General features: G+C 40.7%; 1 pseudogene; it reads right to left on the bottom strand.

Annotated features, from left to right (window-relative positions):
* Positions 1-405: 405 nt before the first annotated feature.
* On the bottom strand, positions 406-12883 carry LOC132155513 (vomeronasal type-2 receptor 1-like; annotated as a pseudogene).
* Positions 12884-14412: the final 1529 nt, after the last annotated feature.

Below are 14412 nucleotides of genomic sequence, written 5' to 3'. Positions count from 1 at the left end.
TGTGTTCTGATATTAGAAGAATACATTGGGATGTGACAGTTAAAAATTATTTCAGACTTGACAGCAAACCCACAGTTTGATAATAAAATTTCAGTAAAGCACTGTACCTCATTTCACATGCAAAGAGTTCACGTGCAAGTTTTAAAAGTAAAGCAGCAAGAAGATCATAGATGGTGGAATATGGTCATAAAAACTATGATTATCAAAAATTATGAAAAAAAAATGTATTATAAGTAGACACCATGAAAAAATAAATTATACAACCCCCTTAAAAGCCCTTTATTGTTATTCCTATTCGGTTTTTAGATCTGGCTTCTAAATGTATCTTAAAGATCCTTGAAATATGGCAAAGTCTGATATTCCCAGTGAAACAGTAGATAGTTTTTGGGGACTGGCTTCAATTATCTAGAGACAGTGTGTACAGTGATTTTTAGAGGAGCTGGTGGTGGCGAGCGATGCAGACCTTCCAGTGGTGGCAATGTCACGTGATTTGGCTCAGGTTGCTTTTTTGTTCCTCTCTGGTTTGATAAGTACCACATAGACCTTTCAGGCCAAAGCTGGAAGCCAAGATAGCGAAAATTTGCACTGCTACCATGAATTTCCCCTACATACTCAGGTAGGCGGGTTGAAAGGAGATCCAAATGATGAAAAACACCTGCATTTCAAATGTCACGCTCTTGCCCTTGTTGAAGGGGTCTTCCCACTTTCGTGCCACAAAAGCAAAAGTCAGCACAGTCAAAAGAATGTCATAAGCAAAGATGAAGCAGATGAAAATTATGTTTCCAGGGTCGCACTCCAGGATAATCTTGATGTTCTGGGTGGCTATGTTCTATACAGGGTGTGGTGGCAACAGAATCAGCCGCTTGGATCATGCACTCTAGCATCATCGCCCTCTGGTGCCCAGGATGTATGGGGCGATGACAGCAGTGTCGGGACTCTGCTCAGATGCCGCTGCTGCTGCTTTGATGGTTTATGACTCTGGCTCTCAGCATGAACAGAGCAGATTTGCCCATTATTGAAGAGAGGCTCAGGGCAAAGCCTACAGCCCAAGCCACCTGACTGGTTATGCAAGAACACATCTGAGGCTCAACAAGGAACACAATGAAGCAGAGGAAGCTTATCGCTAAACCTAGTACCTGGGAGATGCTAAGCAGTGGGTCATTGACATTCACCAAAGGAGTGTTAAGGTCCATCAATAAGATGATCGCAACGGCAATAGTTGCTAAAGCCCCAAAAGCAGCAATGGCAATCAGTGTGATCCCAAGATCCGCTTCGCGTTGTGGCTGCATAACCACCTCGGGCGTGCATTATTTTTCTAATAATTCAATGGCCCATCGTCAATTATTTTGCTTATACTACTGTTACCACACCTCAAGACATCGATCAGATGATATATTTAGAAGGATTCGTCTGGTTTTTGTACTTAAATCGCTATTGTGAGTAGGATTATTTCTTCCGCATCACATCCAATGCTTCTTTTGCTAGTTCTAAAACATCATTTTAAAGCTGGTAATGGAGGCTTGAGCCGCTGATAGCATTCTAATGCAGTTATTAATGAAGTTATTAGAAAGAGAGCGAGAGAGACAGACACAGAGAGAAAGAGAGAGAGAGAGAGCGAGAGGATTGTGTGAATTAGGCTATATCTTTGCGTCTCTAAACAGCACTGTCTCCTCATTAGTGAGAATTGTCGTGTGTGGCCTTTAAGTTGCTACACTATATAGGCTAACTGATAAAATCATCAGGGCAGCGCTGACAACACCTTTTTGTGCAAACTGCATGACCGTTATTACAGCTTTACTATATGCGAAGTGATATGGAACTGTAATGTGATCAGGAGAGCTGTTTGGAACTACGTTCGCCGTGTGTTTCCCTGAAAATAATTGCACACATCAGAACGTTCATCAGCCAATCAGATTCAAGCATTCAATGGTCCCGTAATATAAATATATATATATTAGGGCTGGACCAGAATATTCAAGTATTCAAATATTCGTTAGATGGGTTGGCATCCCCCACCCGCAAGGCTCAAATTTGGTAATTTCAGCACATTTGTCATTCTCAAATGGGCCACTCCTGTCTTTACAGTGCTCTAGGTTATGCATGGCATGTGCCACGGCATATACAGCCTTATACACATTATATGTAATCATTAACTGCGACACATCCGTGAAAGTATTATTTAACTTCTCTAGCATCTCTTCTCCAGTGCATCTCCTCATACCTCTCAATAACTGCCTATAGCTCATAGTACAGTTGAAGACAATTCCCCAAAACTGTTCTGTCAGAGTGTCTATATGGACTGACGCTCAGCAGATGCTATTTTATAACTGAGCACGAGGACATGTAGATCATCTAGAGGAGTGGAAAGACAAATTCAGCTCAGTTTAAACACTCAGAGATGTATTTTTTCTTGATGGATTTCTGATGTTATTAAGTAGTAATTAAAAGACGTAGAAAAATGAAACCTAAGAATACACGTCAATGAAAAATAAAAAGTCTTTTAAAAAATATAGTTTAAAACATGTGCTAAGTTCTTAGAAATGTACTCAAGAAAAGTATAAAATGAATGGCTCCGAAAAATTAATGTGGTATAACCATCACGTTTAAAGCAATAATTTTATGAATGTGAGTGTGCATCTTAATCATTGTTTTCATATACACTTCAATTCAAATGTTTGTAAGATTATTTAATGTTTTTGTGTTAATGTTCAAATACAGTGAAAATAGTCATTGGCCTACTCCAAAATATTAATACAGTAACTGTTTCCTATTTTAATAAAATTGAATATTTTAACATGATCCTTCAGAAATCATTATAATATGCTGATTTGGTGCTCAGGAAACATTTCTTATTACTAGTAATGTTATAAATAGAATAATAGAAAGGTCAAAGAGCATTTATTTGAAATTTTCAACAGTCTTCACTGTGTAACAGACACGCCAGGCTCCAACACCAACCAACCACAGCGCACTCCCTCACCTGTGTACTAATCACTCCCACCTGCTCCTCATCCACTGGCAATCATCACTCCCCATAAAAACCACACACACGCACCCAGTCAACGTCCAGTCTCATTTGCAACAAGGTCTAACCTGCATGCTTACTCTTAGAAATAATCTCTCTCTGCTTACCTCTCTTCAGCGATCTCCAGTATCCCCAAGTCTCCATCGTGTGCATGTGTGTGTCCACTACCTCCAGAGTCTTGTGTTCTCCACCAACAGATCCATCCATCACCACTACCTCCAGCACCATTACCTCATTGTGCACTACCTGCTCCTCTGCTTGTGCCATAATAAACCGTTTTCTCCTGTTATTCCAGCCTCCTGTCCCTGATTACCGTAACAGAAGACCGGACCAAGACCGATCGGCACAAACACAAGCCTCACTGACCCCTTCCAAGACCTCGTTGAAACCAAGCGTCGCACCCTCACTACTCTTCCGGCATCCCCATCACCTGCAAGCACTTCAGGTGACAACACCGCCACTTCCTCACCTGCTGTGCATGCCAGTCCCATGGCCAAGCCGGCGCCATTCCCTGGTTCGGCGGAGGATTGCTGTGGATTCCTGCTCCAATGCTCGCTGGTCCTGGAGATGCAACCGCACTTATACCCCACTGAACAATCGAAAGTGGCCTTCCTGATATCTCAACTCCAAGGTAAAGCGCTTCAGTGCGCCAATTTTATTTGGACACAAAATAATCCTGTTATCCAGTATTATTCTAGCTTCATCGACCATTCCTGAGAAGTTTTTGGCAGACCCGCATGGGATTCTTCCATTGGTGAGAAGCTTTATAATTTAAAGGAAAAATGTCTGTCAATGAATATGCTCTTAAATTCAGGACTCTTGCGGCCACTAGTGGATGGAATGAGCAAGCCTTGCTGACCACCTACCATCAGGAATTGGAACCTCGAGTGCGGTTGCATCTCGTTGCATAGCGAGATTCCCTGTTCCAGCCAAACTCTCCCCGGAACCTCTACCCATCTGCACAACCTCCATCGAGAGCCTTGTTGAAAGACAATCTGTTAACATTCCACCTTGTTACGACCCCTTCAGTGACGTGTTCTGCCCCAAAAGGGCCTCGAAGCTGCCTCCACACCGGCCATGGGATTGTGCCATCGATCTGTTTCCGGGTGAGCCAGTGCCCAAAGGAAGGATTTATCCCCTTTCCATCCCGGAAGAGAAGGCCATGGAGCACTACATCAAGGAGGTGCTGGCGCAAGGTTACATCCGTCCATCTACTTCCCCTGCTGCTTCAAGCTTTTTCTTCGTGGAGAAGAAGGACGGAGGCTTGTAGCCCTGCATTGATTACCGTGCCCTCAACAATATCACTGTCAAATTCCTCTATCCCCTTCCTCTCATCCCTGCTGCCCTGGAACATCTCTGTGGTGCCACTGTCTTCCCCAAGTTGGACCTCCGCAGCGCTTACAACCTCATTCGGATACGTGATGGGGACGAGTGGAAGACAGCTTTTATCACCTCTACTGGCCACTATGAATACCTTGTGATGCCGTACGGGCTAGTAAACGCCCCCTCAATATTCCAGGATTTCATCCACGAGGTGCTCCGGGAGTTCCTCCACAAGTTTGTTCTTGTCTACATTGATGACATCCTCATTTACTCCCGGAGCTCAGCGGGAACATCGTCGCCACGTTGCGGAGGTCCTGCAATGCCTGAGGGTCTTCCAACTGTACCTCAAAGCCAAGAAATGCTCCTTCCATCAGCCCTCAGTGCAGTTCCTTGGATATTACATCGACAGCAGTGGCATCCGAATGGACGAGGGGAAGGTGGACACTATCAAGAACTGCCCCACTCCTACCAGCATCGAAGAACTCCAATGATTCCTCGGCTTTGCTAACTTCTACCACCGATTCATCCAAGACTACAGCTCCTTCACCAACCCACTTACCAGTCTTCTCCGTAGTAAGCCCAAGTCTCTGTCCTGGACCCCTGCCGCCACGGAAGCTTTCAACTCTCTCAAAGAGGCTTTCACTACCGCTCCACTTCTGGTACATCCTGACCCAAATCGGCCCTTCATCATCGAAGACGGCGCCTCCATCAGCGGAGTAGGAGCGGTCCTTTCCCAGAAGCAGGGGAATCCCAGCCGCCTCCATCCATGCGCCTTCTTTTCTCGTAAGCTCAACCCGGTGGAGGTCAACTATGACATCAGTAACCGAGAGCTACTGGCCATCAAATTGGCGCTGGAGGAGTAGAGGCATTGGTTGGAGGGAGCCAAACACCCATTCATAGTTCTCACGGACCATAGAAATCTAGAGTACCTACCCATGGCTAAGAGGCTAAATCCAAGACAGGCCCGCTGGGCTCTATTCTTCACTCGCTTCAACTTCTCCATCTCGTATCGACCAGGGGCCAAAACATCAAGGCCGATGCTCTGTCCCGATGTCACACCCCTGAGGAAAACCTGGAAGAACCTGAAACAATACTTAGCGATAAGGTAATCGTCAGTCCTATCACCTGGTTGGACGAGACCCTGCCCTCCTCCAATCCCTCCACTAACACTCCGCCGGGTTGCCCCCCAGAACTGCAATACATCCACAGGACACGGCTCACTCCACTCATCCACTCTGCACACACTTCTCTTGGCACTGGCCACCCGGAGGTCAATGAAACCCTCTCGCTGCTGAGGGAACGCTTCTGGTGGCCCAATATGGCGTCGGACATCAGAAGGTACGTGCACGCATGTAAAGACTGCGCCATCTCAAAGAGCCCACGCCACCTACCATCAGGCAAGCTCCTCCCTCTGCCCGTCCCGAACCGCCTGTGGTCACACCTACTGGTGGACTTCATTACGGATCTGCCTCCCTCTGATAACAACACATGTATCCTTGTTATAGTTGACCAGTTCTCTTAATCATGTCATCTTCTCCCCTTGAAAGGTCTACCCACGGCCATGGAAATGGCCAAACTGATGTTCAACCATGTTTTCAGATACTTTGGCATTCCCAAAGACATCATCTCCGACAGAGGCCCCCAGTTCATCTCCTGGGTTTGGAGGGCCTTCCACTCACTCCTAGGTGTGGCCGTCAGCCTGTCCTCTGGTTACCATCCCCAATCCAACGGACAGACGGAGAGGAAGATACAGTAGATCGGCTGCTTCCTGCGTACCTTCTGCCATGGCCACCAGGACTCTTGGAACCAGTTCATAGGGTGGGCCGAGTACGCACAGCCAGACCCCTGGCGGCATGGTGGACAACTTGAGTATCTAGTGGACTGGGAAGGATATGGTCCAGAGGAACGCTCATGGGTCCCACGCAACAACATCCTGGATCTGAACCTACTAGACACCTTCCACTCCAATCACCCTGAAAGACCGGCTCCACGAGGAAGAGGACATCCACCACATCGTCGGGGTCCTCGGCCCTCAGGAGCAGGCCGTGGGGAGGGGGGTACTGTAACAGACACGCCAGGCTCCAACACCAACCAACCAAAGCACACTCCCTCACTTGAGTACTAATCACTCCCACCTGCTCTTCATCCACTGGCAATCGTCACTCCCCATAAAAACCACACACATGCACCCAGTCAACGTCCAGTCTCGTTTGCAACAAGGTCTAACCAGCATGCTTACTCTAAGCAATAACCTCTCTGCTTACCTCTCTCCAGTGATCTCCAGTATCCCCAAGTCTCCATCGTGTGCGTGTGTGTGTCCACTACCTCCAGCGTCTTGTGTTCTCAACAAACGGATCCATCCATCACCACTACCTCCAGCACCATTACCTCACTGTGCACTACCTGCTCCTCTGCTTGTGCCATAATAAACTATGTTCTCATATTATTCCAGCCTCCTATCCCTGATTACCGTTAACACACTGTCACTTTTAATTGATTTATTGCATCCACCCTTAATAAAAGAATTAATTTATCGGTAACACTTTCAATTAAGCCTTTATTTATAATACATTATGAGGGTATTCTTAAGGCGTTATAATGAATGCATTACGCATTATAAAAAAAAACATATAATTTGTTTTATCATCTCATGAATATTCATAAGAACAGTTTTAATATATTATAATATTTACTTATTTGTCGTTATAGCTTTTAAGAGTATGATACTTTATTACACAATGAACAAGTTGCATCAACTTTTACAATGGATAATACTTCTCATAGTTATAATGTATTAAAAGTCTCATATCTTGCCATTTTTCTGATGCTACTTTTCTGATGCCACTTACAAGTAGTAATAATAATACTAATAATTAAAAAAATTCTCTCAAACAGCCATAAGATCAGATATCAGATCAGATGAATGTGTAATATGACACATTTGCTTTGAACTACTTTTATTGTAATATCAGTTTGATTATTTTGATGGTACCCTTTAGACAAGTAACTCTGCAACTACATATCAACTAGCGGTCATTAGAGTATTAGTATGTCTGCTACTGTAAATATATGCTAACACTTTATTTTGATGGTTAACCAACAGATAAACTGACTATAAGTGTCTTTGCAAGTACGTCAACTTATTCTACCATACTAGATCCTTCCGTTCTTGAGCACACTGATACTCTAATGAGAGTTAGTTGGCATGTAGTTGCAAAGTTGCTTATAGTCGATTGATTAAGGGGACCATCAAAATAAAATGTACCATATAAAACATAGTTTGTTGTTGTTGTTGTTGTTGTTGTTTTTCAGTTGGAATATTTGTTATGTCTTGTCTTGTCATGTCTTGTTCCTGTCCTTTTTTTTTTTTACTCTGTCTCCCTCTGCTGGTCTTTATAGGTTACTTTCTCTTTCTCCAGCTGTTCTTCATCTTCTCTGACTACCTCATTTACACTCTTCCCACCTGTTCCCTTTTCCCTCTGATTATTTCTCTATTTCTCCCTCTGTTTTGCTGCCTCCTTTGTCAGATTCTCGTTTGAGTTTTTCTCGCAAGAAGCAGACTATCCTGTTTGTCTCCGTTCTACTCCTGTCTTGTCCTGTTGAGACCCGCCTGGTATGCTTCCTGTTCTCTGTTTATCGTCTTCATATTTGTATTCTGTCCAGTTTGCCTGATGCCAAGAGAGAACCATCCATCACTGTCTGCTCGCTACCCGCGTCCACTTTGAGATACCTGCGGACTGTCGCCGCCATCACTACAGACCCAGACTGCTGCCAAGATACTTTATTCAAGTTATCTGCTGTTATTTCTGTTTTGTTTGTTTTTTCGTCCCCTCTCTGCGGGTTGCTTATTTGCCTTCATCTCTCAGAAGAACATTTGAGTTCTACATTGTTGATTTACTGAGTTTACATTAAAGACTCTATTTTTGTTGAATCGCATTTGGGTCCTCTCTAACCTTCCCAACAGTATTAAGCTCACATCAGTTAATTAACATTAACTCCAAAGGAAACACTCAAATAACACTCAACATCTAACCACTCACAAGCTGTAGCAAGACACTGTGCAGATCTTAAATGAACAATGTCAAGATATGATACAGTCCATTATACTGTAAATAAAGTAGATGTAATATGGTGTTCATTGTGTGTTATAAATAATCATACTCTTAAACTTATAACCGGAAATACAACAAGTATTATGATGAATTATATTTGTTGTAATGATTATTTATGAGTTGATATAACATATTATAAGTTTTTTTAATAATACATTATGCATTCATTATAACGCCTTAAGAATACACTTATAATGTATTATAAATACAGGCTTCATAGAAAGTGTTACCATGAGTATCATGCCATTGCCCCCAATACAGTGGTAGTTGAAAGGTACTTGTGGGAAATAGTAGAGGCTAAGTATCCTGGCTGTGGATATGGACAGTTCAGAGCCTCCTCCCCTCTCCAAAGCAGAGAGAGGGGGTAGTTGGTAGTTGGGCACAGCCTCATCCTGGCCTGTCAGAAAGGTGAGAGTTCCCTCTAAGGCTTTGGAAATGATGAAGCAGTAGTCATAAATGATGTAACCCAGCTCAGTATCAGGTAAGATGTCATTTCTGTTGTTGATCTCATTCAGAGCAAACAACATGGTCTGAGCCCAGTGTAAAGTACAGAAGTTAAAGATGAGGGAGAATTCTCATGTTTAAATTAATTGTTAAAAATGTTGCCCAGACATAATTCACTAATAGTGCTAGACTGAATTACATTCTGTGTTTATTTCAATTTGTTCACTCGGGTTGCATGACTGAAATGTTTAAGTCTTCCATGTTCTTAAAATTTAATACATTTGCTTTTATAAATCTTCTCAAATTGTTTGTATGATCTTGTTGATGCTGCTCTTATTTCTCCTTCAATCTACAGAGGATACCATAACAAGTAACCCTCCAGGCAGGGTGATAAGCACAATAAATTTTACAAAAGGTTATTTTCCATTCATGTGTTTATGGAACATAAAAGAGGTCTCTCGGGAGGACTGAATTATTCCTTGGACAACAGTTTAATTAATTTTTTGTATGACCAATGATTTTATAATCGTTGCAATTACAAAGGAAAGACGCAATAAATGCAGTAAATAAAGCATTTGTATTTAAGCCTCTTTTCATTTTTAGAGACAAGTTACACATTTCTCTAATAATGACAAGCAAGTATGTCCTTAGTATACACATTTTGTTTGAGTGCACTATTGTGACAATATGCTTAGGGTACACATCACAAGATTTTGACAGAATAACTTTATTGCCCATCCAAAAAAAAAAAAGAATTACGTAGTTGCTGGCCAGTTTTAGCTTGTAAAATGTATATCAAATATAGCATTTTACCCCTTACAATCAATGGACTCTGGAGCGACTGTGGTGTTGCTGCCAGTTCCTGCCAGTGTCAACTAAGTGTTGATGAACGGGAAACATAAAGGTGCAGCTCAATAAATATGAATGTCGTGGAAAAGTTCATTTATTTCAGTAATTCAACTCAAATTGTGAAACTTGTGTATTAACCCTCTGGAGTCTAATGGTATTTTGGGGGCCTGGAGAAGTTTTGTCATGCCCTGACATTTGTGCTTTTTTCAGTTTCTTATAAATATCTAAATGAATAAAGTCTAATCTCACTGTAATCAGCACAAACTGGGCTATAATAATATGTGAGCAGTATGTATGTACATGATTGTGTTTTTGATTAAAAAAATCTTTTTATGCGTGGTTAGTGAAAAACTGAAAATATTAAATCACTTGAATAAGGCCATAAAACACATACAGAACATTGGTTCCCGGGACTTTTGAGAACTGGAGCTTGTAGCCTAGAATTTTTCTTTCTAAATTATGTGAAAATCATCTTGTTTACTCACTTACAAAAAACAATATATTGAGTTAAATTTTCTAAGACACTTTTTGTTGGTAAAAGTCATTTGTTACAGTTACATTTATTTGTTATATTTATATTATTTACATCAAGCTTTGGAATTGTATAGTATTGTATATTGTTATTGAAACTTCATAATGTTTCACTTGATTATACATTTAGTCAGGAATTATAGTTCGGAAAAAGTCTAACTAGTAAAATGTTTACACGTTATGTGAAAACTAGTACAAGTATTTAAATAAATAAAAAGAGACTTACTCATGTTTATGATCTCTGCTGAATAAAGTGCTTCATTCTTTTTTTTTCTGAGGAAATCCAAATCTCAAATCGTAAACCACATCACATCTTTTTGGGGTGAATTATGTCTTATTCGCGTTCAGTGTGGGGGCATGTTCACATTAGGAGATAATGAAGGGAGACGTGAAAAACGGACATCGTGTTGTTTTCATATGGATTACTTTATCACAGAATATTTGTTTTCGGCAGCCCTTGTTTAGTTTAAAAGTAAACATGTCAGGCTTTCTATAGATATATCTCTCATGTCTCTTTGTTGAGTATTCACTGAGTTACGGTACATTTTAATGACTCGTGTCTAAATGAAGATCAGTGCAGACAAAGGCTGAAGACAGCACACCTTATTTGTTATCTTTATTTTATAAGTGCACAAAGTTTTGTTGTTCTTTTGTCTGTATACAAAAAAGCAGACCCTTTACAGATTCGATTGATGTATTGCTCTTATCTGTACGTTCAAAACTGAAAGTGTGATTTAAGTTATTTTCGGGTTTATCAGGAGAAAATGCCTCATAACGCGTATACGCGTTAATTGACTTCAGAGGGTTAAATAAATTTAATTCAAACAGACTGAAGTAGTTTATGTCTTTGGTTCTTTTAATTGTGATGATTTTGGCTCACATTTAACAAAAACACACCAATTCACTATCTCAACAGATTAGAATATGGTGACATGCCAATCAGCTTATCAACTCAAAACACCTGCAAAGGTTTCCTGAGCCTTAAAAATGGTCTCTCAGTTTGGTACATAGGCTACACAATCATGGGGAAGACTGCTGATCTGACAGTTGTCCAGAAGACAATCATTTCATTCCTTCATAAGGAGGGTAAACCACAAACATTCATTGCCAAAGAATCTGACTGTTCACAGAGTGCTGTATCCAAGCATGTTAACAGAAAGTTGAGTGGAAGGAAAAAGTGTGGAAGAAAAAGATGCACAACCAACCGAGAGAACCACAGCCTTATGAGAATTGTCAACCAAAATCACGTTAAGTGAACTTCACAAGGAATGGACTGAGGCTGGGTTCAAGGCATCTAGAGCCACCACACACAGATGTGTCAAGGAATATGGCTACAGTTGTACAGTCCTCTCGTTAAGTGTAGTAAATGAGATGCATTTGACAAAGTTGTCCAGTAGAGGGCAGCATGGGTTTACTTATGTTACCTTTTCTCCTGATGAGTGTTGTTCCGGGGTTAGTAGGTCATCGACTGTGACGTTGTCGAAATGCGTGGTCCGCTCTGCATCTGTTAATAAAGTATAAGTAAAGCATCAAAGGATATTACATTAAGCCACTCCTGAACCACAGACAACGTCAGAGGCCTCTTACCTGGGCTAAGGAGAAAAAGAACTGGACTGTTGCCCAGTGGTCCAAAGTCCTATTTTCAGGTGAGAGCAAGTTTTGTATTTCATTTGGAAACCAAGGTCCTGGAGTCTGGAGGAAGGGTGGAGAAGCTCATAGCCCAAATTTCTTGAAGTCCAGTGTTAAGTTTCCACAGTCTGTGATGATTTGGGGTGCGATGTCATCTGATGGCGTTGGTCCATTGTGTTTTTTGAAAACCAAAGTCACTGCACCCATGTACCAAGACATTTTGGAGCACTTCATGCTTCCTTCTGCTGGCCAGCTTTTTGAAGATGCTGATTTCATTTTTTGGCACCTGCCCACAACTTCAAAAGCACCAAAAGTTGTTTAAATGACCATGGTGTTGGTCACCAACTCACCAGACCTGAACCCCATTGTGAATCTACGGGGTATTGTCAAGAGGAAAATGAGAAACAAGCTGAAGACCACTGTCAGAAAAACCTGGGCTTCCACCACCTCAGCAGTGCCACAAACTGATCACCTCCATGACACGCCGAATTGAGGTGGTAATTAAAGCAAAAGGAGCCCCTACCAAGTATTGAGTACATGTACAGTAAATAAACATACTTTCCAGAAGGCCAACAATTCACTACATTTTTTTTTTTTGGTCTCATGACGTATTCTAATTTGTTGAGATAGTGAATTATTGGGTTTTTGTTAAATGTGAGCCAAAATTATCACAATTAAAAGAACCAAAGACTACTTCAGTCTGTGTGCGTTGAATTTATTAAATACACAAGTTTCACAATTTGAGTTGAATTACTTAAATGAACTTTTCCACAACTTTCTAATTTATTGAGATGCACCTGTACATACTGCCAAAAACCACTGTCTTCTTCTCCACTTCCTTATAACCCCTCAGGTTGAATTTGGCCTTGAGTTTGCAGCTCCCCTCAGCAGCAATGGATTTGTAAAGGTAAGAAACTATACATAAAACCATCAAAATGCGTCCTTTAGAGCTCAGTCCAGTTAAATCCATTTTAAGAGTAGGAACATGTAAAAGACATGCTGCTTTGATGTGCAGAGGTACAGGCTGCTTTGTTTGGAAAGGTACAGCAGACTGAGCTCCAGAGGTCACAGGAGAGCTAATGGAAGATTGCATAAGACAAGTGATCAAATCTGCTTTCAATGTGAATTAACATCAGGGTCAGAAAATAACCAGGGCTCAAGCCAAGGTAACATTTTACAAAGTGACAAAATGACTTTCATTTTTCTTTTATTTTTTCCTTCATTATATTGAATTCTGTGCTAGGGGAGGGCGATATGAGCTAAAATTCATTTCACAATATTTTACACTGTCCAGGTGATATCGATATTATATTGCGACATGAGAAAAAAAAAATTACAGGCAAAATATTGTAACCTTATATAACTAGAATGAATTAAATTAAATTAAATTAAATTAAATTAAATTAAATTAAATTAAATTAAATTAAATTAAATTGTGCGTTTGAGTTGGCCAGTGGTTCCCAAACTGTTTCTACCGGGCCCCACCTTGTAGAGAAAAATATTTTCAAGGCCTTCTTATGCTCAAAAAGGTTACATTTATTTAGTAAAAATACAATTAACACTGATAATATTGTGAAATATTGTCAATTTTAATGATCTATTTGAATGTTTTAACATATAGGCTATTACTGTATTTCTATGATCAAAGCTGAATTTTCAGCATTATTACTCCAGTCTTCAGTGTCACATGATCCTTCAGAAATCATTCTAATATGCTGATTTGCTACTCAGTAACCATTTCTGATTATAATCAATGTTGTAAACATTTGTGCTGCTTAATATTTTTGAGGAAATAATTTTTTCACGATTCTCTTAGTTATGAATAACTTTATTTGGTTATTGTTCTTTCTTTTAGAGCGCTGCAGTTTGTCAGAAATAGAATGCGGCATCAGTTTACTGTCATGGCTTTGTTGTGTTACGTCTTGCTGCATCCACAGCAGAGAACTTTTGTCAAATCATGCCACTGACGTCTGATATAGACGCTTAGAGCAGAACAGTACGGAGCCCCACACATGGCATGCAGGAAAAAATAGTATGCTAAATCATTTGCACGATTTATTAATTCATTTCTTCAATTTACTAAAACGTGCACACGATTACTATTGCGTTCCCTCGATTTACTATTTCGTTCACTCAATTTATTAATTGTGTGCACGATTTGCTAATTCGTTCCCTCGATTTTCTTAATCGTGCGCATGATTTAGCAAATTGAGGGAACGCAATAGTAAATTGAGGGAACGCAATAATAATCGTGTGCACATTTTAGTACAGTGAGGGAACAAATTAGTAAATCGTGCGTACAATTTATTAATTTTTTCTTGCATGTCATGTGCGGAGCTCCGTAGAACAGAACCAAGCATCCTTCATTAATATTTCTACATGACTCCCTGAAATGCAACTCTGATCATCAATTGAGCCATCTAGTGGTTTGTTATTGATACAACTACAATTGATAAGGGAGTGCTCAAGGGGGTACTGCAAGTCATGTTAAGGTAATAA

This window comes from Carassius carassius, chromosome 13 (assembly GCF_963082965.1).
Source record: "Carassius carassius chromosome 13, fCarCar2.1, whole genome shotgun sequence".
Taxonomy (NCBI): Eukaryota; Metazoa; Chordata; class Actinopteri; order Cypriniformes; family Cyprinidae; genus Carassius; species Carassius carassius.
Note: the sequence above shows the minus strand (reverse complement) of the source record. Positions and strands in the feature narration are given on the sequence as shown.